Raw genomic sequence first — 24,580 nt, forward strand, 5'->3', positions numbered from 1 at the left:
TCCTGTACTTAGCAAGGTGTCTGGTTCATGCAGGGTACTCATTATTGAGTGACTGAAACTAACTCTGCTAATAAAAAACGTTCCTGGATCATTTCCACACATGAACACACCCAACATTTCCCTTGACAAAGCTTTTGTTTTGTTCAGCAGCCTTCTGGGGAATCCCCTTTGCCTCAGAGATTTCTGGCTACTGATAGTTTCAAATGAACAAAAATTGGTTCCTAAGAAGAATCTTGATCTTCCTACCATTCAGAAACACAATTTTTCCCTCCTTAAAACACGAATTTCAATGAATGTTTCTTATACATCATGTATGCAGACTTATAATAGCTCAAATTCCACTGGGACAAATTCCCATCACAACACATAGCTGTGTCATGAAAAGATTTTTCACGTCCTCAGCTTGTGGGCTGAGAACTAATTCCACAATACAAGTCTGTTCTTTAGTCAGTAAATAATGCACAATTCCATAGTCTTTACTCTGCATGTGACTAAGCCTTACCTAGCAGTGAACTTTTACGGGAAATATTAAGGTATCTCTAAAATTTGGTATTCACCTTAAGACTTACTTGCTCACATTATAGTTAAAATAGGAATCGTTTTGTCTTGGGTTGTCTTCCCAGAAAGCAGAGCTTGAAACCATGTCTTGTACATAAGTAATTTATTTGGGAAGTGATTTCATGAGACAGAGAAGGAGGGAAATCCTACATGAGGGCGTATTATTGAACTTGCTGCTGTGATCAGAGGGGCTAGATTCCCCCAGATCTCTGGAGAGCCTGAAAAACTCATCTTCGGCAAGCTCTAGGTCTAGTAGACCTTTTCAATGGCTTTTATCAGAATCTGTCTTCTAGATACCTGGCTATTTAATTCAACTCTCATTTCTGTGCTATTTCTTTTTTTTATCTTTAAATTTTTATTGTTATGTTAATCACCATACATTACATCATTAGTTTTTGATGTAGTGTTCCATGATTCATTGTTTGTGCATAATACCTAGTGCTCCACGCAGAACATGCCCTCTTTAATACCCATCACCAGGCTAACCCATCCCCCCACCCCCCTCCCCTCTAGAACCCTCAGTTTGTTTTTCAGAGTCCATCATCTCTCATGGTTCGTCTCCCCCTCCTATTTCCCCCCCTTCATTCTTCCCCTCCTGCTATCTTCTTTTTTTTTTCTTAATATATATTGTCTTATTTGTTTCAGAGGTACAGGTCTGTGATTCAACAGTATTGCACAATTCACAGTGCTCACCATAGCACATACCCTCCCCAGTGTCTATCACCCAGCCAACCCCTCCCTCCCACCCCCACCACTCTAGCAACGCTCAGTTTGTTTCCTGAGATTAAGAATTCCTCATATCAGTGAGGTCATATGATACACATCTTTCTCTGATTGACTTATTTCGCTCAGCATAACACCCTCCAGTTCCATCCACGTCATTGCAAATGGCAAGATTTCATTCCTTTTGATGGCTGCATAATATTCTATTGTATATATGTACCACCTCTTCTTTATCCATTCCTCTGTCGATGGACATCTTGGCTCTTTCCATAGTTTGGCTATTGTGGACATTGCTGCTATAAACATCGGGGTCCATGTACCCCTTCGGATCGCTACATTTGTATCTTTGTGGTAAATACCCAGTAGTGCAATTGCTGGATCGTATGGTAGCTCTATTTTCAACTGTTTGAGGAACCTCCATACTGTTTTCCAGAGTGGCTGCACCAGCTTGCATTCCCACCAACAGTGGAGGAGGGTTCCCCTTTCTCTGCATCCTCGCCAACATCTGTCGTTTCCTGACTTGTTAATTGTAGCCATGTGCCTGGTGTGAGGTGATATCTCATTGAGGTTTTGATTTGGATTTCCCTGATGCCAAGCGATGTTGAGCACTTTTTTATGTGTCTGTTGGCCATTTGGATGTCTTCTTTGGAAAAACGTCTGTTCATGTCTTCTGCTAATATGTGTATTATAAAAGCATTTCAGATTCCTCCAAAGCTGAGCCATTTTTCTATTTTTATAGCTCAGCTTTGGAGGAATCTGAAATGCTTTTACAATACACATATATATTACTATTGGTGGAAAAAGTAATACATAGAAATTTGGGGGGTCAAACACAAAATTCTTAGTGTAAAAACTATTATTCTCTGGAATTTTGATCTATTCTCTTTCTCTTTCCTTCCAAGTTTTTACTCTCACCTAAGTCTGACTATTTGGTCCTATTAGGAAAAACAGTTGTTGTGTGCATGTTTTAAAGATGTCTTAAATTCTTTTAACCAGGGAGACACCTTTGTGTTCTATAATAAATTTGAGATTTATAAAGCAATCCCCGGGAGAAGTAACAAATGAACTTCATTGCATCTGTGAATGACTGTATGTATATTTCACAGCAGAGGACAGTTCCGAGCTTACAGATATTCATTGTCTGAGGATAGTGAAGATAAGCACTTAAACTCCAGCCAACATAGTGACTGCCAATAAATAATACATAAATAAGAGGCAAGATTCTCAGGAAAAAATTAGATTTCTTTATCTTTTGTTCAGGAATAATTCAAATTAACTATCGTTTCAAAAGTCAGATGTTTCCGGAACGAGTAAGTGTTGGGGTGTGTATGTGCGTTCTGCTGGGAGAGAATTATAACCCTTCTTTATCTTAATGCCAGTTGGGTTAAACACAAACACATATATCTTTTATTGTCTAGCTGAATTCAGCCATTTTATAAGAATAACCATTTTTTTAAAGATTGATTGATTGATTGATTTATCAGAGAGAGAGAGAGAGACTGAGCAAGCAGGGAGAGTGGCAGGCAGAGGGAGAAGCAGGCTCTCCACTGACCAAGGAGCCCCGTGCAGGACCCTGGGATCATGACCCAAGCCAAAGGCAGATGCTTAACCGACTGAGCCACCCAGGCGTCCCAAGAATAGCTATATTAGACAAGGTCTGGGTAGGGAGGAGGAAAGAGAATTTTGGAGCTTGGAACAGCTCAAGAGGAAGGCATGCCTGGTTGCCTTCATGCTGAGGGCCTTCAGGAAGCTGGGGGTACATATGGGGACCCTCGTGTAGGAGATGGGATAGAATCCCAGCTTCGCCACTTACCAGCTGTGTGACTCGGGTAAATCATTTAATCTTCCTGGGGCTTAGAGTGTTTTCTCATTTGTAAGGTGTGAATAATAATAGAACGGTCTCCCAGGACTGTCATGCTAATTAAATGAGATTAATACATAGAAGATGCTCAAGGCATAAGCACTCAGTAAATATTCATCTCAGTCTTCCTCCCTGTCTTCCTCCTCCTTGTTTGCCTTCTTCCTTTTCTCCTTTGACTTCTTTTCCGCCTCGGTCCCCTGGTGGGGAGAAGACAACAATGTACCCGGAAATGCAAGACACCTCAGAAAAAGGAGGCAGAGACATAGGACAGATAATGCCGATGAGTCATGGTCTTCCTCCTTTCTCTTCCATGTCTCCATCCACCCCGTCAGCCGTCCGCTGTCCTGACATGGAAAAGGCTGCACAAAGAGCTTCGCCTCATGTAACCACTGAGCCCCTGGCACCTGGGGGGGGGGTGTAGAGAGGTTTAGGCAGCACTTCTCCTACTAGGGTGGAAAGGTGAACACGATCACCTCTGAGGCACGTGGTTCTTTACACGACCCCGTCGTGTCCTTGGACAAACAAACATGGTTGTGAGCACCCCTGGGCTGGCTCCACTATGGAACATGTGTGTGGCAGGGGAGAGGAGTCTCAGCTCCCATTTGATCACAATGTCACCATGTTTGGGTCCTTTAGTGACTGTCTCCCTTTCCAGTCCCTGAGCACTGACACTCCAGCCCAAACACTCCCAGCCGAGAGCTGTTGAGCGCTCACTAGGAGCAGGTGCTCTTCTGAGTGCGTTCTGGGCATTACCTGCTTTCATTCTCAGTCTCCGAAGTGGGAGACATGGCTATTACCCCAGTTTGACAAAGGTGACACCAAGGCACAGAGAATTAAAGTAGCAGGATCAAGATGAAACCAGGCCACTCGGGCTTCAGAGCCTCCTTCTGAACCACTGACCTCTCAGGCCCCCCTGTATTCCACTCCTCATGCGTGGCCTTCCCATCTGTGCTTACAAGCCATTACAAGGCTGTGAATTCTGTGAAGGCATGCCTTTTCCCTGGATTCTTCACTGGGAGGCTTCCTGTTATTCTTAAAAGTTCATTCAGGCAATAAATGCTTATTACACTCTATTGTATTTCATCACTTATTTCTCTCTTCCACCAGACCGTTAGGCCTTGTTTCCTATCCTTAGGCAATTGCACTGGGCACGGTACAAAGGAGGTGCTCAATAAGGTCTGCGGGTGGAAAGAATGAATTGTATATGGAGTTGAATTTTTTTTTTTTTCAGGATATGAGTGTGTAGACACATCAAGCTATATATACTTGTGGTAAACCTTGAGGATCGCTGAGTTGAAACACTTCACAGCTTCTCTTTATGGTGAAAAGGCTAACAATTCCCCAGGTGGTAGCTTGCTTTTCTAAGGAAAAGAAGGAACCCTCAGTTTTACGCTAGGATTTCCATGTGTATGGTGTGAATTTTGATCGGTTGGCACTAGGTGGCGACAAGGAGCCTCGCAGGAAAGCTCAAAAGAAACGTGAACTACTGCAACCATGCTTCAGATTGTGCTGGGAAGAATTTTAAAGATGATTATTTTTTAAGATTTGCAAAGGGGTGCATTATTTGAGCCAGTTAGCTGGTGACATTTATTCTCTGATGCATTTTTTCCTCCACTAGTTATCTTATTTTTTTAAATGGAAAGATCTTATGCTTTGTTTCTTCACGTTTCCCAATAACCTAGACTGTTTTCAATATCCAGGTGAAGGCTCTATTTTGAAGATTTCTTTCTTTATTTGAGAGAGAGAGAGAGAGAGAGAGAGAGAGAGAGAATGAGCAGGAGGGGCAGAGGGAGAGAATCTCCAGCATACTGCGCACCCAGTGTGGACCCAATGCAGAGCTCAAGCTCATGACCCTGAGATCATGACCTGAGCCGAAATCAGGAGTCAGATGCATAACCCACTGAGCCACCCAGGCGCCCCTGAAGGCTCTGTTTTGTAATTGAGACTCAGCATTGTTGATCTTTCTCTGTCTCAATCCCCAACTCTCCCTCTCTTTTTTTTAGTATGGTGTGGTTACAGACACCAAAGTTCTGGCGTGTTAAAAGAAAAAAGAAAAAACAAAACCCTGGACTAGGGAGTTTTCTTTCCTTTTCTTTTTCTTTCTTTTTTTTTTTTTTCTTCCTCTCTCTGCCCCTCCCTCTCCCCCTCTTCCCACCTCCTCCTTTTTTGGGTATTTTTCTAGGTCAAAGCAGTGAATACCCGCAGTTGGTTCAGCCTAATAGTTCTGCCTCTGCCTTTGACTTGCCTTATGACCTTGGTAAGTCACCTATTCTCTTTAGGCCTTACTGTTTTCATCTGTAAAATGGCAGGAATGGGTATTTCAAGTCATACTGACTTACACAAAGACCATTTTCATTTTGATTTTTCATGATTTCAACCCCTAAATTCTCCTGTTCTGTGTCATTGACTGATTCTTTGTCTTTGCCTAGCATGTATTCTGGACTTTTATTAGCCGATGTTTAATTATGGACTTTTATTAGGTGTTTGTTAATTATGGACTACTGGAGACCTAAACTGTGCCCTGTTCATTGCCCTGAGTATCTTGTTACTTCCCTGGAATAAGTTCTTTACAGGAGGCAAACTCACAGCTAAACCTATTTAGTCCAATTACAGGAATACAATAATAGAAATTTATGTTTCATTATAGTATCAACCTAGGTTTCTCCCTTTATAATTAGTTTAGTGAGGCAGTTTATGTGGCCTCTAATCATATATGATGTTCTCCTTGCAGAAAGGCATCTTACTCTGGAAATTTTGATCTTTCATAGTAGGATTATTACACAGGGAAGTCGAACCAAAACTCAACTCTTTATAGTGTCATGCATCCTGAGTGGGATGTTGAACCATATCAATTCTAAAATAGCTTTCCCAAATTTCAGTGTTTTTAGCAATTAATAGATTTTTATACCATTTCTCTATGGTACTAAATGCTAAAAACCAGATGATGTTTCTCCTTAACCTTGTAGGTGTTTGTAAAGAAGAATAATACCCCCCGCTAGACTAATAATTCCCCCAATTAGGTTGCTTGACATGTGAATCCTGAGCCGACTTCTTAGGAAAATAATTTGATGATTAAATAGGAAACACTGCATATTACCTATGGAGTTTCACAATGAATAAATTAAAGGTTCTGAGTAGGCCAGCAGTGATCATTCTTATTTGGCTTTTAACTACCATCCCCAAATTTCTATGACTCTTTCTTCCCATAATATTGTGTAAAGCTTGGGATCCATGGAACATATCCTTATGCTTTTTTCTCTTACTAAAGTTTTCTCCAAGGCAGGTGTTTATATTAACTTCCTATAATAGACAGTATCAGTATTTAACTTCAGGACCAAGAAAGAATACTCAGAATTTAACTACTCTTTGATTTTACTTACTTAGTAGTAAATAAAAGTGAAATTACAGCTGGAAATGGTGTTTTGAAATTGTAGTTTCTTCTATTTTGAGGAAGATTTTAATGTCTGAAATTCTTGCTACTAGTGGACCAGGTAGATTTGTTTTCTACTCTAAACATGCTGGAGGAAGGCACACAATTCTGGGCCAACACCATTAAATAACTTACCCATGCTTCTCATTTCCCTGATGCAAAAACATTTTTGCTTGTATTGAATTGGTTTTTATTGTCATCTACTCTTTCTGAGTTTAAATTCTGACTCCTTGCTTTGTGGTTTTTTTTTTTTTTTCAAGTTAACTAACTTCTCTTTGCCTCATTTCCCTCCTCTGTAAAGGGATATAATGTTAGTGTCTAAATTTTGAGGTTGTTGTGAGGATCAGGTGAATGAATGCACAAAGTACAAAGCACAAAGCATTTGGAGGTCTGTCTGGAAAGCCTTCCATGGTGTGAGTTATGGTTAACACTCATGATGCTATGCTTAGGTAGTGATGGAGAGATGGTGCATCAACCTCTCCCCACACCCTCATCATCTAGATGGAACATTTTTAAGAAGTAGGTAAGTCTTAGGCTCTGTATCATTAAGGCAAAGATTTCTAGGTCGTTCTTTTTTATTTGGTCAACATTCGATTTTGCCTTCTCTTCTGTATTTTTAAGATAAATTGCTTATTCATTTATTCAGCCCATATTAATATGAATTGAGTGGCTGGTGTTTTCTGGGCACTTGTGCTAATTATTGTGGATACAGTGTTGATCATATTACCTGTGGTTTCCCTCCTGTGGACCTCAGGATTACAGAGGGATGAGCAAGGAGTACCGTGGGTGCTATGATAAGAGAAGTGGGTGGGCAAATAGGAGTTACCCAACTTGGGCAGGGAGCTTATGGGAATTTTGGGGGAGGACATGACATCAAAGTTGAGATCTTAAAGGCTAATCTGAGGTACCCACGTGGTAGGTGACAGGAACAACTTATGTGATGGTGACAGGGTGCAAGCCATATTCAAAGCACCAATAGATATTCCACAGGGCAGAAGAATAGGCTAGATGTAGTTTTTCCACATTAGTTAGGGCTTTTGTGAGCTCTATGGTAAGAGTGATCATCTGGTCAATTGTTACCTGTCATAGCTGGGTGAGAGATTCTCATCAGAAAACCTTCCAGATGGCAGGACATACCTTTTTTGAGGTAACAGTTTTGATACAGTGTTTCATAACCATGCTGCTGCCTAACATCTCTAATGGTGGAGGTTGGCTTGGAGGCTAATGTACGTAAACTGATAACCTGGAGACTCTTATCACTGGGGTTTAGCAAAGCTGGCCCCAGGATGAAGGCATTTGCGGCGGTGAGCCATAGACAGCAGCCGGCCCCATCTTAGCTCTGTGCAAAAGCTCTTAGACTATGCTCCTGTGAAGGGATCTGAAGGGAATCTGAAAGCTTTAATGTCCTAAGTGCCTTCGTAGTCAGAGAGACTATGGAGTATCACAAAATCACACCTGGTCTCCATTGGTATTTTCACTAAAGAGATGATTTGCTTTGTTATTACCCTGGGACAAGAGTTAAAAATTGCTTCAGAGTCTGAGTCTTAGCCTCTATTTATTTATTTTTTTTAAGTAATCTCTACGCCCAATGTGGGACTCAAACTCATGACCCTGAGATCAAAATTCCCCTATCAACGGTGCCAGCCAGGTGCCCCTCTTAGCCTGTGTTTACAAACAAACACACTGACTCCAATTTTAGTCACTTGCATCAGATGTCCTCCCCCACTTCCTAGTATTGTAACTGTTATGAAAGATCAATTCATAATGAAACCATGGTGTATAAATAATATGATCATGCCAGGGGAAATCTAGTCACAATGAAAGTAAAAATCTTTCTCCCTTTTTCTACAGCTGAATTGTAGATCCTCTTCACACTTATGTTGGTATCTTACTTTGAAACGTTCTTGTTTGAATCATCAAACTTAACTCCTTGCAGCAAATTCAGCCATAGCACCACGGTCAGTTTAAGTAGTGAGGCTTTACTTGTTCTATCAAAACATGGGACTTAAATTTCCTGAATGTGTCCTGCAAAACTTCTGCTGGTAAGGACAAGCTCCTGGCAATGACTTTCCATTCTCATGGTGCTGTGACCTCCCTCTCTAGGTGTCTCTTTCCTGATCTGTTCTGCATTCTTTTTATCATACAGTCATGATATGAAAGGTTTTATCCCATTTGGGGTTTTTAAAGGAAGACCGCCTTTCTGACTGAGCCTGAGTTTAAAGGCTCACTCACCTCATTGCAACACATCCACTTTATTTCCATTAAATAAAACTACTGGTTGCCGTGGCCCTGAATGATATTATAACTCCTAAATCCATTCATTTCTTTCAGTCAACATGTTTAATGAGCACTTTCTATGTGCTCGGCACTGTGGACAAAACTGACAATGATACCAGTTCTCATATGGCTTATTTTCTAAATAAGAGAAAAAGACAATACACCATAAATATAATAAATCTAAAAATTCTGCTTTAGAGGTCTAGAAGAAGGGTAAATGCAAGGATATTCTAAATTTGAAAATACAGTCCTTATATTAGGAGGTTAAAAACATGGAGTTCACAAAATTACATAAAATACTTCAGTCCCCGGAATCTGCCTAGGACTGGACTTCCGTAAATAAATTCCCTTGATTATCTTAAAATATCTCGGTTTGTCCAAATCAGGATCCAAACAAGCCACTTGCTGATTTGGTTATTTCTCTGAAGTCTTTGACAAATTTCCTTTAATCTGGAATAGTGCCTTTTCCTCACTCCCTTTTTTCTCTGATTTGGTTTCCGGTGCCCTGTAGATGATTTCACTGTGGCAGGTGCTCTGCTCACATTCCTTGGGCACTCGCTGTTCTCATACAACCTGACCCAATGGCTTCCAAAAGAAAATTACTGTGACTCTTTGGGCTTTCTTGCCTCTTCCCCCCACCAGCGATGCATGAGTTAATAATGCCACCGCCTGCCTCCAAATGACTGATGAGAGTGGATGAATGATTGCACTTTTAATCTTTGGGATAACTCCGAGATGCATTCTACTCTTTCCAAGTTCCGTAGTGAAATTGAACCCCAGTTACTTGCAGTCGTAACCTGCTCAATAATACTCCTATAGGTGGCTTCCTTTCTTTCCCTGGCTTATGTTGCCTCCTCATTTCTTTGCCAATGACATCCCACAAATAAACCATAAACCTGTCTCAAGGTCTACTTTTGGGGGAACCCAGCCTAAGATATCTACTATCTAATTTGAGTTCAATAGTTCTCATGATGTCATTTAATGTGTTTGTCTATTTCCATAGATTGGAAGTTAGAACTAAAGGTTTTCTTAGATTCAGTGTTTTTGGGGGGGGAGGGGTCAAGAATTCTTCATAGACATGCTGGGTACCTCAATATTACATCACATCAGGAACCAAATTATGTGGTTATCTCACATTTAGTGTTATCAGTAAATTGAGACGGTAAAGATGTGTTCTTCTCATCACACTTGTGCCTCATGATTTTAATATCCATTGGTGACCATTGCCTGAATCAGTTATTTCATTTGGGATTGTAAAATGATGGTTTTCTTAATTCTGTTATTTGGAGAAGAAGGCCCTAGGCAGGGAGAACAGCAAGTGCAAGGAGAGAGAGGTGAGGCCAAGTATAATAGAATTAGGGAAATAAAGTATGCTTAGTTTGCAAGGTGCATTGGTGGGTTTGGAAAGGTAGGTGACACTTTTTTTTATTATGTTAAAGACTTAGGATCTTGTACGAAAATTAATGGAGGGACACTGAGAGATTTTAAATGTGTCCATCAGCATGAACATATTTTTTGGAGTGATCACTCTGTTAATGTTGTAAAACATAGACTGGTGAGAGTAGCTAGGAAGATGTTGCCATGGTCAAAGATAGTGGGGAGGGGAAAGATAAGTTACATACTTAAGACCATAGATTAAATGGGATTGACTGACTGATTAAATGTGGGGTGAGGGAGGGGAGGAGTCTAGGATCCTTTCCCTCTGGGACAAATGGTTTGATAGTTGGTATCCTTCATAAAGATAGGGAATGTGGCAAGAATAGAAAACCTGATGAAGCAAACAACTGCGTTTGGCTCTGGACGTCTCCAGGGGATTATGGAACACACAGGTGTTAAGTGTCCAATTGACAGTTGCCATTTGTGCTGGAATTCAGGAGGAAGGTTAGGGATAGAGGTAAAGGTCTGGGAGTCATCAAAAGGCAGTTAGTGGTTGAAACCATTAGAACAGATAAGATCATTTCATAAAGTGTGCACAGAAGAGAACTGAATGAGAAAAGAAGAGGGCTAAGCACATATTCCCGAGCTACGTGAACATTTACAGGCAAAGAGTAGGGAGAGAATCTCAAAGAAGTCTCAAAGGTGGCTATCAGATGTTCATGAAAATGGTGATACAGGAGTCAGATGTTGGAAATGTTAGAAAGGTTTGTATGAGATGTTGCAGAGAGGCCAGGCATGAGAGGACTGAAAAGTTGCCAGTGAATTTGTTAATAGAGGTGGGTCATTATATATTTTTAAAAGATTTATTTATTTGAGAGAGCGAGCGTGCATGTGTGCATGTGTGTGGGGGTTGGGCAGAGGGAGAGAGTCTTAAGCAGACTCTGTGCTGAACAGGGAGTTCAACCTGGGGCTCGAACTCATGACCCTGAGATCATGACCCTGAGATCACGACCTAAGCCGAAACCAAGAGTCAGACACTTAACTGACTATGCTACCCAGGTGCCCTGAGATGGGTCATTAAATTAGTAGGGATAGTTCTGATGGTGTGGCAAGGATGGGAGCCCTAATGGAGTGAGTTGAAGGGTGAATAAGATGGGACAACATAGAAACAATGGGCGCTAACTACTCTTAAAAAAGTTTGGGTTGAAGATCTGGGAAGGCTTTTCATTCTCCCTTCTTCCTTTCTTTCCTTCTGCCCCTTTCCTCCCTCCCTCCCTCTCCCTCCCTCCCTCCCTCCCTCCCGCTCTCCCTCCTTCCCTCTCCTGTCTTTTCTCTTCTTCTTTTTCTTCTTCATCACCTTCACCACTCCTCCTCCTTGTTCTCCTTCTCATTCTCTTCCTTCTCCTCTCTCTCTCTCCCCCCTCCACCCCTTCATCTCTCCCTTCCTCCCTCTCTCTGCTAATTGGCATTAGTGGCAGAAGTATCTGAATGTGAGGGTTTCCTGAAGATGCCGGATTCAGAGCACAGGTGGACTCTGTCTCCTCCTTTGTAAAATACAGGACAGCACTAACATCACACTGTTACTATAAAAATTGAGTAGAGCTGCATGTTTGGAAAAGGATTTTCCCACAGGGAAGCCGTGCGTCAATGTTAGTCGTTGGCGCCTTTGCTACAGGAGGAACCTGTCACTCCGAAGACAAAACTAAACTGTAGAGCTACTTTTCCTTATATTTAATCTGAAAATACTTTCTCTTTAGAACTCATAGTTATGGAAATGGTTTTCAAGTTCTATGAAGTTTCATGTAGAGGCAAAGAAGGAAATGCCTCTAAAAGGGAGAACAATATTTTTCCTAATCCAAAATGACTTCATTTGCTGCAGTTCCAGAGAACTTGAACAGAGTGAAGCTGGAGCAAAGGAGACAGCTTTATTAATTGGAATCTTTCATTACAGTCATGCTTTCTTTGCTAGGGAAGCAAGGAGCTTATATTTTTAAAAAATTCATTAAAATGTCAGTATGCAACCATTAGAGAAATCATTTCAAAAATCTTTTAATCTTAAAAATGGGATGAAAAACACCTTCATATTTGGTGTGTGTATGTGTGTGTGTGTGCCCAGAAGTAAGAGCTGAGTGGAGCAATGTCATGAGTTAGAGCCCAGATTATATACACTGGTTGAAGAGCTATTACTGGCTGATTCTGTTTAATGCACACTTTGTCATCATCACTTGAAATTAAAGATCCAAGGCAACGTTTAAAAAAGTACTTAACATAAGGGAGGAGTGGCTTCTGCCAATTGTTTACCAATTTGTCCTTTACAAGATGCAAGGCATATTAAAAAATAAATAGGATTCTACAGGAGCTTTGACTGGCCTGAAATTCTCACTCTTGTTTAGCCAAAGGTAGTGGTTCTTACTACCTTTGCCTTAGTTCATCTTGAGGGCCGAATGACAGAAACAGATTCCCTCCCCAGAAAAATGCTCATATTTACAAATTTTTTATGTATGGTTTTGGAGCATTCTTGACATATTTCCTCCCCTGAAGTTCTTGGATTTCAGATGATGCACTGCGAATTTAGGCAATCGGCCCCCAGAGACAGTCATCTGAAGGACAATTTGACTTTTAATCTTGAGTTTGAACCCTGATCCTGATATCACATAAAGCTGTATTACACCTTTTTTTTTTTTTTTTTTTGAAAGGGGTCTGACTCTCAAGGGATGGTGTGATCGATACACTGGTTTTCACACTGGAATATATCCGTTCGTTCTTACATCTTCTTAGAAAACAAAGCAGTCTTTCAATTCTAACTTAGTTCAAAAAACCTAATGAATGAGAAAAAACACTCCCTAGAAAATTAAGGATTGGCATTAGAATGATGTTCAAGAAGCAGATAGCCATGGAATTGATGAAATTCATATTTCCATGAATGTCCTAGTTCCCAGTTGGATAATGAGCGCCTGAGCCCTCTGCTTGCAGAGCAAAGTGAGGGTTTTGCATTTAGAGAAGGCAGCACCGTGTTTGTTCTCGAGCACACATTCTCTGTTTCTCAGTGCACGTTCTTTAATTCAGGAATCTCTTTTCTACTTTTTGCCTCAAAATAGGTCCAGACGCTTCATGTCTTGATTTGATTTTCCAAATTCCTTCTTTAAAAAAAACCATTCCTTCTCTTCATCAAGCACAATACCATCTGAAGTTTAGCTCAGGGGACTTGAGGGTGGGTATATTCCTAAAAATGACTTGTGTGTCTGTGAGCCTTGTACTATTTTAAAGTAAATACATGTGGTCTTCTTGGAAGATACCCCTAATAGCAGCCAGTTTGCTTGCCCACATTTGAATGGCATTTAATAATTCACAAAATGCTCCCATATCTATGGTGTTATTTTTTTTTATTGTTTCATTTTTTAAAGAATTTGGAACCCAGATAAAATATAGAAAATAGTAGAGTGTTGGGTGTTATGCACAAACAATGAATCGTGGAACACTACATCAAAAACCAATGATGTAATATATGGTGATTAACATAACAATAAAAAATTTTAAAAGGTGGAAAAAAAAAAAGAAAATAGTAGAGTGAACTTCCTGTACCCAACATCAATAATCAGCAACTCATAGCCAGTCCTGCCCCATCCATTTCTCGACTTTCCTATAATATTTTATTTTATTTTTTTATTTTTTAAAGATTTTATTTATTTATTTATTTATTTATTTATTTATTTATTTATTTGACAGAGAGAGAGAGAGTGAGCAGGCACAAGCAGGGGGAGCAGGCTCCCCACCTAGCAGGGATCCCAATGCAGGGTTCGATCCCAGGACACTGGGATCATGACCTGAGCCGAAGGCAGACGCTTAACCAACTGAGCCACCTAGACACCACTTTCCTATAGTATTTTAAAGCAAACCCATTTAAAGCATGTATTTTTACCCATAAATATTTGTGTCTTTAAAGTTCAGAAATCTTTTAACCTCAATACCATTATTCTACCTTAAAAAATCAATCTTATAACATATGATCTGTATTTTGAATAAAGGACAAGTATTCCTATGTCAAACTCCTAGGTGAGGGAATGAGGCTTATAAATTGTTGAGGCTTATAGATAGTAGATGAAAGCTTAGATTCACTCTATGCTCTTGGCTTTGATTTGGGTGCCCAAGTTCTCAAATGTGCTTAAAAAATCTGTTTTGTTTCTTGATACTTATGTTGATAAATTGAATGATTATTTTAAGCATATAACTAACAATATTTGTCATTGTGATTTAATATCAAGTCCATTTGTGGTCATATTTCAGTCTTGTTAGTATTTAACCATCTATCCCTTGGGTAGATTATTTTAAAATTTTTTTATTGTTAATCACCATACATTACATCATGAGTTTTTGATGTAGTGTTCCATGATTCATTGTTTGTGCATAACACCCAGAGCTCCACGCAGAATGTGCCCTCTTTAATACCCATCACCAGGCTAACCCATCCCCCACCCCCCTCCCCTCTAGAACCCTCAGTTTGTTTCTCAGAGTCCATAGTCTCTCATGGTTCATCCCCTCTCCCATTTCCCCCCCTTCATTTTTCCCTTCCTACTACCTTCTTCTTCTTCTTCTTCTTTTTTTAAATTTTATTTTATTATGTTTTTTTTCATTTTTTATTGTTATGTTAATCACCATACATAACATCATTACTTTTTGATGTAGTGTTCCATGATTCATTGTTTGTTCATAACACCCAGTGCTCCACGCAGAATGTGCCCTCTTTAATACCCATCACCAGGCTGACCCATGCTCCCACCCTCCCTTGGGCAGATTTTAAGCCAGAACTAACCTGAATTCTACTTCCAAATCAGTTCATCTCATAAAGAAAGTAGTTCTTTTGTTTTGTACAATCTCTATATGAATTACTGCTTCTGTTTGCTGTGTTTTTCAGAAGAACAATTCATCCATGAAAGGTCATTTCACATCAGCCTTACAAAAGAATAACCTTAATTTTGTATGAGTTAGTTGTATAACGGGTTGTATGCCTCTTGCTCATACACAGCGTCCTTTCTATGTTCCTAGTGCCTCACCAGGTGCATGGCACTGTGTTTGGTTGAATATTTCAAAATGTCACAACAGAGGTCTTGTAGCAGTAAAATTTGAATCAAGAAACCAGTTCCCAAAGTTCCCAAATTTTACAGAAATCCCAGCCTCCATAAAGGAGAAAAGTCCTAAACTGGAAAAGTACTAAAACCATAGAACTATAAAACTATAAAACTTAGTTAATCCTAGTGTTGTGCATGAAACATGACTAGAAAGAAGTAGAAGGAAGCTCACCAAATGCATAAATGTGCGAGGCGCTCAGCTAGACTTTTCAATGATCATGAAAATCAAGGCCTCTCCCCATTTGTACAACTTTGCTTCTAAATGTTGACTGATTACCTTTAGATTAAATATATTTTTGTTGCTATATGTTAAAAAACAACGGAAAACTTGGAATGCTGACAGCAGAAAATGCATGCTTCCTTGCTCTTTAACAGCTTAAGCACTATGTTTCTCTCAATTTTATGTAGGTTAGAACTGTACCCTTCTTCTATATCATTAAGCACTAGTTGCCCGATTATAGTGCTTTGGGACACTGTTAAAATTGTGCCCGAGGCTTTTCAGCAAATTCAGCTTTAAAGCAAATGATCCCAGTAGTCAAAATTATTTACTAAACACAGTACAGAGTTTCTTTTAGAAAGATTGTTTAAGGCCTATTACACTTGCTAGATCCTTATATTACAAAATACTTGGGTACTTAGCAAAGCTGTTGCCTTTTCTCATGAGGCCTTTTTTTTTTTTTGTATTAAAATGTATAGAGCTATGTAAGTTATGAGGGATTTGGATGTGTCCTCAATCATCCCATTGTTTGGATAGCTTCCTTTTTAAATCTCTGTATGTAAAATGTTATCGAACCTCTTACATTATTGACATCCAACAATAACCATTGAGAACTCTGAGGCATTTTCTCATCTATTTCTTATTAGATCTCCATAGTTCTCCGCTAGCTATTTCCAACTCCATTTTGCAGAAGAGGAAATTGAGGCTTTGGATGGATAAATGGCCCTTGTAAAGTTACACTGCTGCTAAGGGGCAGGAGTGTGAATAATATGTATAGGTTAAGCTTCTGAGTTCTTGAACCCAATTTCTGTGTGTGTGGGGGGGAGGGCTCCCCCAAACAATTCTTGGATACCAGCAGGGTGTTGGAGAATCCAAATCAGTTCCTACACTACCCAGCGATAGAATCAGGGTCCACAGATTGAGGGCTTAGTGGTACAAGATGCTACCCACCCCCATTCAGAGATCAGGTGCAAGTCCAGGTTGTTACCTGTATTTCTGACCAATTGGCTATAAATTAGAGGTTCCCATGACCTCCTCCTTGGGTTTAATTAATTTGCTAGAGCAGCTCACAGAACTCAGAGAAACATTTTATTTACTAGAGTACCAGTTCATTACAAAAGAATGTAATACAGGAACAGCCAGATGGGAGAGATGCACAGGGCAACGTATGTGGGAAGGTCTCAGAGCTTCCACACCCTCTTCAAGCACACAATTCTCCCCAAATTTCCATGTGTTCACCAACCTGGGAGCTCTCCAACGCCTATTCTTTTGGGTTTTTTATGAAACTTCATTATATAGACATGACTGATTAATTCATTGGCCACTGGTGGTTGATTAAACCTCCCACTCCTTCTCCGTTGGTCAGGAGGTGGGACTAAAAGTTCCAACCCTCTAATCACATGATTGCTCCTCCTGACAGCCAGCCCCCAACCTTAGTTGGGGTCCAAAAGTCATTTTGGATGTGCTATGTGATGACATAGCAAAACCCTTTATTGCTCTCATCACTTCAAAAATTCCTAGCTTTTTGGGGGGCACCTCAGGGGCTCAGTGAGTTAAGCGTCTTACTCTTGATTTTTGGCTCAGATCATGATCTCAGGGTTGAGGAATCGAGCCCCAGCTTGGGCTCTGGCTCAGTGAGGAGTCTGTTTGAGGTTTCTCTCTCTCCTTCTCCCTCTGCCCCTCCTCCTTGCTCACGTGTGTGTGTGTGTGTGTGTGTGTGTGTGTGTGTGTGTGTGTGTGTGTGTTCTCTCTCTCTCTAAAATAAATAAACCTTTTAAAAAAGAAGAGAAAATTCCCAGAGTTTTAGGAGCTCTGTGCCAGAAAAGGGGATGAAGACCAAATATATCTACTTCTTATGATAGATAACAATACCACAGGTAAAAAAATGAAGGCAGTAACACAATTTATAATGTGTACAGAAGATAGGGTCCAAGAAGGAAATCTCTAGTACGAAAACAGAGATCTCTAAGTTATGTTGATAAAAACTTAAATAAAATATGTTTTAAAATTGGTGACATATTTTTAACGAAATATTTCAAAAGCCCTGTAGCATATTGTTCTTTAAACCACTGCCATCTAGAGTAATCTGGGTTTTCATATATCAGATTTGCTTAAGGTGGAATGCATCTGTATAATTTGGAACTATATTTATATAACACTTAAAAAGTGGCCTATCCTTTACCATAAATGAAATGCAGTTCACCACTCTTGGTCTTTATAGATAAGAGAGATCGTGGTGTCCTTTATTGTATTGACAGAATATAACGATGTTTATATCAAATATCACCTTCATAGGTGGCCTATAAAATCCTTTTATGCCTCCCCTGATCTGTATGAATGTACAGTTAAGCTCTGTGCTAACTACGTACTTCAGATGGAACATAGAAATGTTATTGATTTTTATCATAAACAGTTTCTTTTGGGGGCATTTAAAATTTTTATTTATTTTTACTTCTTAAAAATAATCTCTATGCCCAATGTGGGCCTTGGATCAAGAGTCACATACTCCACTGACTGAGCCAGCCAGGTGCCCCCTTTGGGGGCATTTTTGAAAAGTCTGTGTTACTTTTTTACTTTAGACTGTGGGAGAATGCCAAAGAAGATAATTTTACTCAAAGAATCACCTTAAATTTAGTGTCTGTATTTTTGATTCATAAGACCAAACAAAACAAATAAGCAAACAGTAATTTAAAAAATTCTCAAGGGAAAATCTCAAGGAAAAACTTATTTTGGTATAGTTTCAGACTTGCCTGGCACACAGTGGGCACATCAAAAATATTTGTTAGACTGACTTTACCTTGTGTCAAGGACGTTTCTTAGTAGCAATCCTGACACCAATGTGTGATTTGACACTGCTGCCTGTTGGATTCTCTGGGACGCAGGTTCACATAGCAATTAGTGTAGAGGAAGGTTAAGTTTCCTCAGGGAAAGAACCAAGGATGGGCAGATGGAGAAGCTGGTCTGCATTGCAGTCTCAACCAAGGCTTCAGTCCACCCCTTAGGGAGTTTTCAAGATGGGTTGGCTCTTCCAATTCCTTCTTGTTCCGAGAGGGGCCTTTTTAATCTGGTATTGACCAGTCATTAATGTGGGCTGCCTCCTTCCCTCCCAGGACAGAGAGCCTCACTTGGGGAGAGGGTTGACTGGGAAGATAGCAGTACTTCATGTGACTGGAGTAATAGGAATGAGTCCTGGTACCCCGAAGGGGCTTCTGAGAGGTGTAGCACGGTGTCCAACACAGAGACTATGGCCAGTGAGCTAAATGAAGCCAAATTGGTAGAAGGAATATTTTGACTATGCTGTGTCTTCTCCACACCCCATTCTTCAATCTCTAATTCTGTTGAAGGATGGGCATTTTTTGTTTCTTTCATGACTTTCAGCTCCCAGGTAGACTTGCGAGGTCTGACTTGGCTAATTATTCTGAAAATTTCCTATTCATTATCTCACATAGCAGGGAGCCTCTTTGGACCGTCAAGCCTGTAAATTTATGATTGCACATTAATCAGTGAAATATAATTGCTAGCTGCTGCCTTTGGGCTTGGGGCACGCTGTATATGCTGGGATAGATACAATTAGCCCCAAGGTTTGCTCAGGAGCACTCGCGCATCCAACAAGAAAATGAGCATTACGGTAATTGAAAAAATGAACATCTTGGGTCGTTTTCTTGCTGGCAGTGGTTAGAAACTCTTATCATTGAATTGCCCTGCTTTGTTTTTCATTATCTCTCAAAAGCATTGGTAGGCAAAAAACTACAGGAGTTCCCCCTTATCCACAGTGGGTATGTTCCAAGATCCCCAGTGGATGCCTGAGACTGTGGATAGTACTGAACCATATATATACTGTGTTTTTTCTATACATGCATACTGGTGATAAAGTTTAACTTACAAATTAGACACAGTGAGAGATTAACGACAATAGCTATTAATAAAACGAAACAATTATAACAATATACTGTAATAAAAGTTTTGTGAATGTGTTCTCTTTCTCTCAAAATATCTTGTACTGTACTCCCCTTTCTTCTTGTAATGATGTGAGTAATAAAATGCCTAGGGGATGAGATGAGGTGAGATGAGTGATATAGGCATTGTGATGTAGCTCTTTCATTTTTTTAAGATTTTATTTATCTATTTGACACACGTTGAGAAAGAGAGAGAGTGCACAAGTGGTGGGGAGGGGCAGAGGGAGAAGCAGGCTTCCCAAAGAGCAGGGAGCCCGATGTGGGGCTCGATCCCAGGACCCTGGGATCATGACCTGAGCGGAAGGCAGATGCGTAATGATTGAGTCACCCAGACGCCCCTGTGAGGTAGCTTTGAGCTACTACTGATGATATGTCAGAAGGGGGATCATCTGTTTCTGGGCCGTGGTTGACAGAGGGTAGCTGAAATGGCAGGTAAGGGGGGACTGTTGTATTTGACACACACAGAACTGTAGCTTGTTTGGGGTGAGGAAGATGAAGTTCAAGAGGAGGAAATACTAAGTGGTAAAGCAGCACGCATTCAGTGCTCTGACGTCTCTGTGGAATTCCACTAGGTGGAATGGGATGGTAGAACTTGACCTGGCAGTTCTGAAAGTCTTCTGAAAGTGTGTACATGATTTTAGCGGTGTATACTTGGGAACATTTCTCTTTTTTTCCCTACTGCATATCGCTGTCATTAGATGCGCAAAATGATCCACGAGACCAAAAAGTTTAGGAATCATTACACTAAAAATAAAACAAAACAAATTTCCCTCATTCAGTCTCTGATTTAAAGCTATTCTCTCTATTATCATGCTGAAACATCTATTTAGGCGCTTCACAAACTTCAACTTTTCTATAACTAATTTATCACAAGCAAGTCCTATCACTGTTTTGCCTACGTCTGTTAATAACATCACATTCACAATTATTAATTGTTCCATGTAGAAGTCTAGGCATTTGTTTTCCCCTCCCCTCTCTTGCCCACTTCTGAGATCCCTGTGATGAAGTGTCTTCTATTCTAGAAATCATTTACCTTGCCGGACTCTTGGTACACACTTGCTCAGATGCTTCATGAAGCCCTTGTTCAATGGCAAATAGTTCTGGGTCATTAAAAGGGAGGAGCAGAAAATGTTTTCTTATATCAGGATAGAAAGAAGGAGTCACTGAGGTCTAGTTAGTGAGAAAATACCTACCTAGCCTCTTGCTTTGAGGTGATGGGTGAAGGAAAGGGCCTTTCCCAGACCAGTCTGAACCTTGCTACCTTTGCATCAGGGGAGATACCTGAGCTGGAATCAAGCACTTGTGGGCTGGGTTTAAGAAGCCAATAATCTTTGAGATGACCTGGTGTGAACTCTGCTTGGTAGCAATGCCTTATACCTGGTAGGGCAAAAGGATCCACTCAAATTCACAATTTTGAAGACATACAAATGCCATTTAAGCAAAGAAAAGGCAGGTCACTCAAGCAAAATTTCTTGTCCCCAGCAAAGTTAGGCAGGTTTTCCCCGTGTCTGAAGAAGTCTGCCACACATTGTTGAGCAAGAAATTGTTCTCCTAAGACCTCCCTTTCTATTCCCCATGTATCCTTACAGTGAATTCATCCTTGTGAACAGTTTGTGTATCTCTTCCTTGGAACTCTTGAGAATGTGACTTGCTGGGCTAGAAAAACCTCTACAGCTAAAAAGAAACATTTTCCTGCTGATGATCTCACAGGTATTTTACTGATGCCTAAAATTCCAGTAACTAGATACAAAGTGTGTCATTCCATGAGGAAGGATGAGGAATAAGGGAGGAAAAGAAGGGAGTTGACTAATATTTACTGTGCATCTGTCATGGGATGGGATCGGTGCTAGGCCTTTATTCAGATGATCCGTTTGTGTACTTGATCCTACTTTCCAAAGTAGACGTGATTATCCAAGAAAAGGACATTAATGTCAGTGAGTTTATGTAACCTGCCCAAAGTCAATCACATTGTCCTTAGGGGAATTTGTCATGACTAGGCTACCAGCATTGTGCCCCAGGACAAGCTCACAGGGGCTCTCACCCCAGCCCTAGTGTGCTAACTGCATCTGTTCTGGGCTACTTCAGAGCTCCCTTTTCCATCTGTCAGGGGTCCATCGCCGGTTATAACTAATTTCCTGTACTAAAACCCTCATATTTTGAAATGTCACAGTGGTTTCTGTTTTCCTGACCAGAATCTGATTGTGTGTGTTTGTGTGTCCAAGCTTTGGAGGCGACAGACACACAGCTGAGAGTACCAAAGGCTGGAGAAAAATAGAACCATCTCTGGCAAACTGCTGGCTGCCTCAGAGGATCGTTAGAGAAGACATTGTCTTGACCAAGAAGCTCTTGGAAGAAAATGTCTGAATTTCATGTTATCCACGATAAGCACATTCCTTAATGCATGGAAGTGTGAGGTTCAGAGAGAGGCTCAAGATGATGTTTCTGTAAAGCAAATGCAAAAGGCCACACAGAGGAATCAGATTTTTATCCTGTGACCTCTTTTCACTAAGTTAGGTGCTCAAAAAAGACTCATTTGCAATTTGATTCCTTTCCCTAGAGATGCCGAAGCGGTCTGCCTTCCTGGGTCCAGTCCCTCTCTTACCTTCAGAGGGCTTGAGATTAGACGGTACACAAGATTTGAACCCCTCCTCCCAATTACCCAGTTTTTCCTTTTACTCAAATGTCAGTGAATGCTTTCAACCATTTTTTTCTTCTCTTTTAAATTTTATTTTATTATGTTTTTCAACTGTTTATTCTAAAGAAACAAATTACCTATTTATTGAAAAGAGTTAACTGTAGCTTGCTGACAACAGCATTTAATTCTCAGGAGCACCTGTCAGACTTTGAAAACATTAAAATCTCATCGAAAACATTTCAGGAAGTATAGCCAAAACCTCATAAGTGACTTTCTAAAATCTGTTCTGCTCAGATGTATTCTAGATAATTAACTGGTGTAGTAGTTTTCATATTCTGGGTAAAGGTTGTTTGTTTCTTCTTTTTTTGTATTAAGTTAATGGGCTTCAGAAGTTTTTGTGTATTTTTATATACTCATCTTAAGTTCCATAAATAGATACAACATGAAGCAACAAAGATGAAATGACCACATTACGTTGAAGACCTACAATCTGTCCAAAGGTGAGGACACCTTGTTTCATGTTGGATGGTGGCAAGTGCACATAATTGATAATTCTTCTTCTCCCACCCTGTTCTCCAAACTCGTTCTCATGTGGAGCCCTCCTGGGACGCACCAGATGGAATGATCAAAAGGCCCAGGTGGGAGAAATGAAGTCCCCTGAATGCAAAGCAGTTTAGAATGGAGTCTGAAATTCCAGCTGGATCCCCACTTTCTGGGATGTATTTCATGTAATCTTGTCCTATAATTACTCAATGAAAATAAGATTTCCACAACCAAACATACTGGGGGAATCAGGCATAAGGTGACTCCTGGAGATTTAGCCCATACATCATATGTTAAAGACTCTGAGAAGTCCTGCAGTAAAGAAACCAATCGAACTTTGTGGGAGGAAATAATTTCCACATTTATGTGACCACAAAGCATCTTTTTCCTTTTACGTTTTACATGGCACAGCAGTCCAAACTAATTTTCCTTGGAATGTGTTTTTGGGATTCTGTGTATAAATGAAAGAAAAAGGTGAGCACATTTAAAGGCTTCTTCAGCAAAAGAGTGATGCCTGGAGAAAGATTAGATTCAGTCATTTTTACTTTCTGAAAAATAGAAGGCATCTTATATCCATTAGGACTTTCTGTTGAAAAGGATAGAAAAACTTTCAACATCGTTTAAAGCAAAAAAAGTGTAGTTGGTCATTCACAATACTGCAAAGTCCAGAGTAGACTTGATCTCAGACACTGCTAAATTTCAGGATCAAGCAATGTTTTACTCCACCTCCAATCCTACCATTATTCTGAGTCCTTCTGTGGTCTCTGGAAATCCTCTGTTTGTGGCAGCTTAGTTGGTAGCTATGGAAGTTCCATTTGTGTTTTCAGGGTAGAGTTCAATGGAAAAGGGACCCCTTCTTTGGTAAGACTAGTGAGCGAACCCCTTTCCAGTGAAAGGAATTGTGAACGGAGGCAGGGAGGACCCACAAAAGAAACTGAGGATTGTTGTGAGAAGAAGAGGCAATGGGTGCTGGGAAGGCACACAAACAAAATGTCTGAAGAACAATCTAGTGCATCTCCATGATCTATTTTTCTGTTGCGGTACCAGGAAAAAACATATATCCTAAGCATATCCTTAGGATATGCTCTAGAGGTTATGTGTGCTTACTTGAGTGACAGGAGGAGGGGAGAAGCTTGGAGTGTTGGCTGGATTCCTGTACTGCGCTGGAGCAAATCGGAAAGAGATTTTGGTTCGAAGCAATCATTGACAGGGTGGAAAGAAAAGCAGTAGCTCTTTGAAGAAAAGAATGGGTATGACCATTGAACTCCCCTGGACTCAAAATGTGGCCCAAGTAGTTTGTACTAAGGAGCCCCCTGAGGCAAGGAAAGAAGAGGCCAAAGAAGACAGAGAAGGAAAAACTGAAGCCATGACCGGCCCTTGTTGAGTCTCATTGCTCTGGTCTTTAGCATTTCTCCTCGTCCACTGTCTATTTCCTTACAATTTCCCCTCACTTAGAGGGTTACCCCCAGTTCTTCACTTCGCTCGTCTTTCTTTCCCTTAGAGATCTCCAAGAATCTCCCTTTCTACAAGTGATCACACAGCACCCGACCTCTGTGGCTTGGATCTAGGAGTCTCCTTATATCTTGTGCCTGGATGAGAGGTGGGATGAAGATGGTTATTTACTGTAAGTAAGGAAGATACTTTCATTGCAATCCAAAGTGGATTCTGAGTGATTTCTCTTCCCCCTCACCCATGTCAATACTTTATGTGTATTGAAGTTCAATCTGTGTGTGTGTGTCTATTGTGGTGCTTTTATGGATTGTTGCCCAAAGAACCTCATAGGCCTGCTCCTCCCAGCCCTCCAGCTCCCTCTCTCATCACTCGCTGATGTACACCTTATGCTCCATCAATGCAGACCTCCTGCAATTCCCCATCCA

General features: G+C 40.5%; 1 long non-coding RNA gene across 5 annotated transcripts in view; it reads left to right on the forward strand.

The window, feature by feature from the left end:
• Window positions 1–24,313, forward strand: part of LOC114218208 (uncharacterized) — a 203,124-nt gene extending 178,811 nt beyond the window's left edge. For all 5 annotated transcript variants that reach the window (XR_015766813.1, XR_003611148.2, XR_003611152.2 and 2 more), the window contains one exon: window positions 24,205–24,313. This is a non-coding gene — a long non-coding RNA (uncharacterized LOC114218208). The remainder of the gene's footprint in view (window positions 1–24,204) is intronic.
• Window positions 24,314–24,580: the final 267 nt, after the last annotated feature.

Source organism: Eumetopias jubatus, unplaced genomic scaffold (assembly GCF_037043125.1).
Source record: "Eumetopias jubatus isolate StellerSeaLion01/CBP00866 unplaced genomic scaffold, mEumJub1_p1.0 scaffold_15, whole genome shotgun sequence".
Lineage (NCBI taxonomy): Eukaryota > Metazoa > Chordata > Mammalia > Carnivora > Otariidae > Eumetopias > Eumetopias jubatus.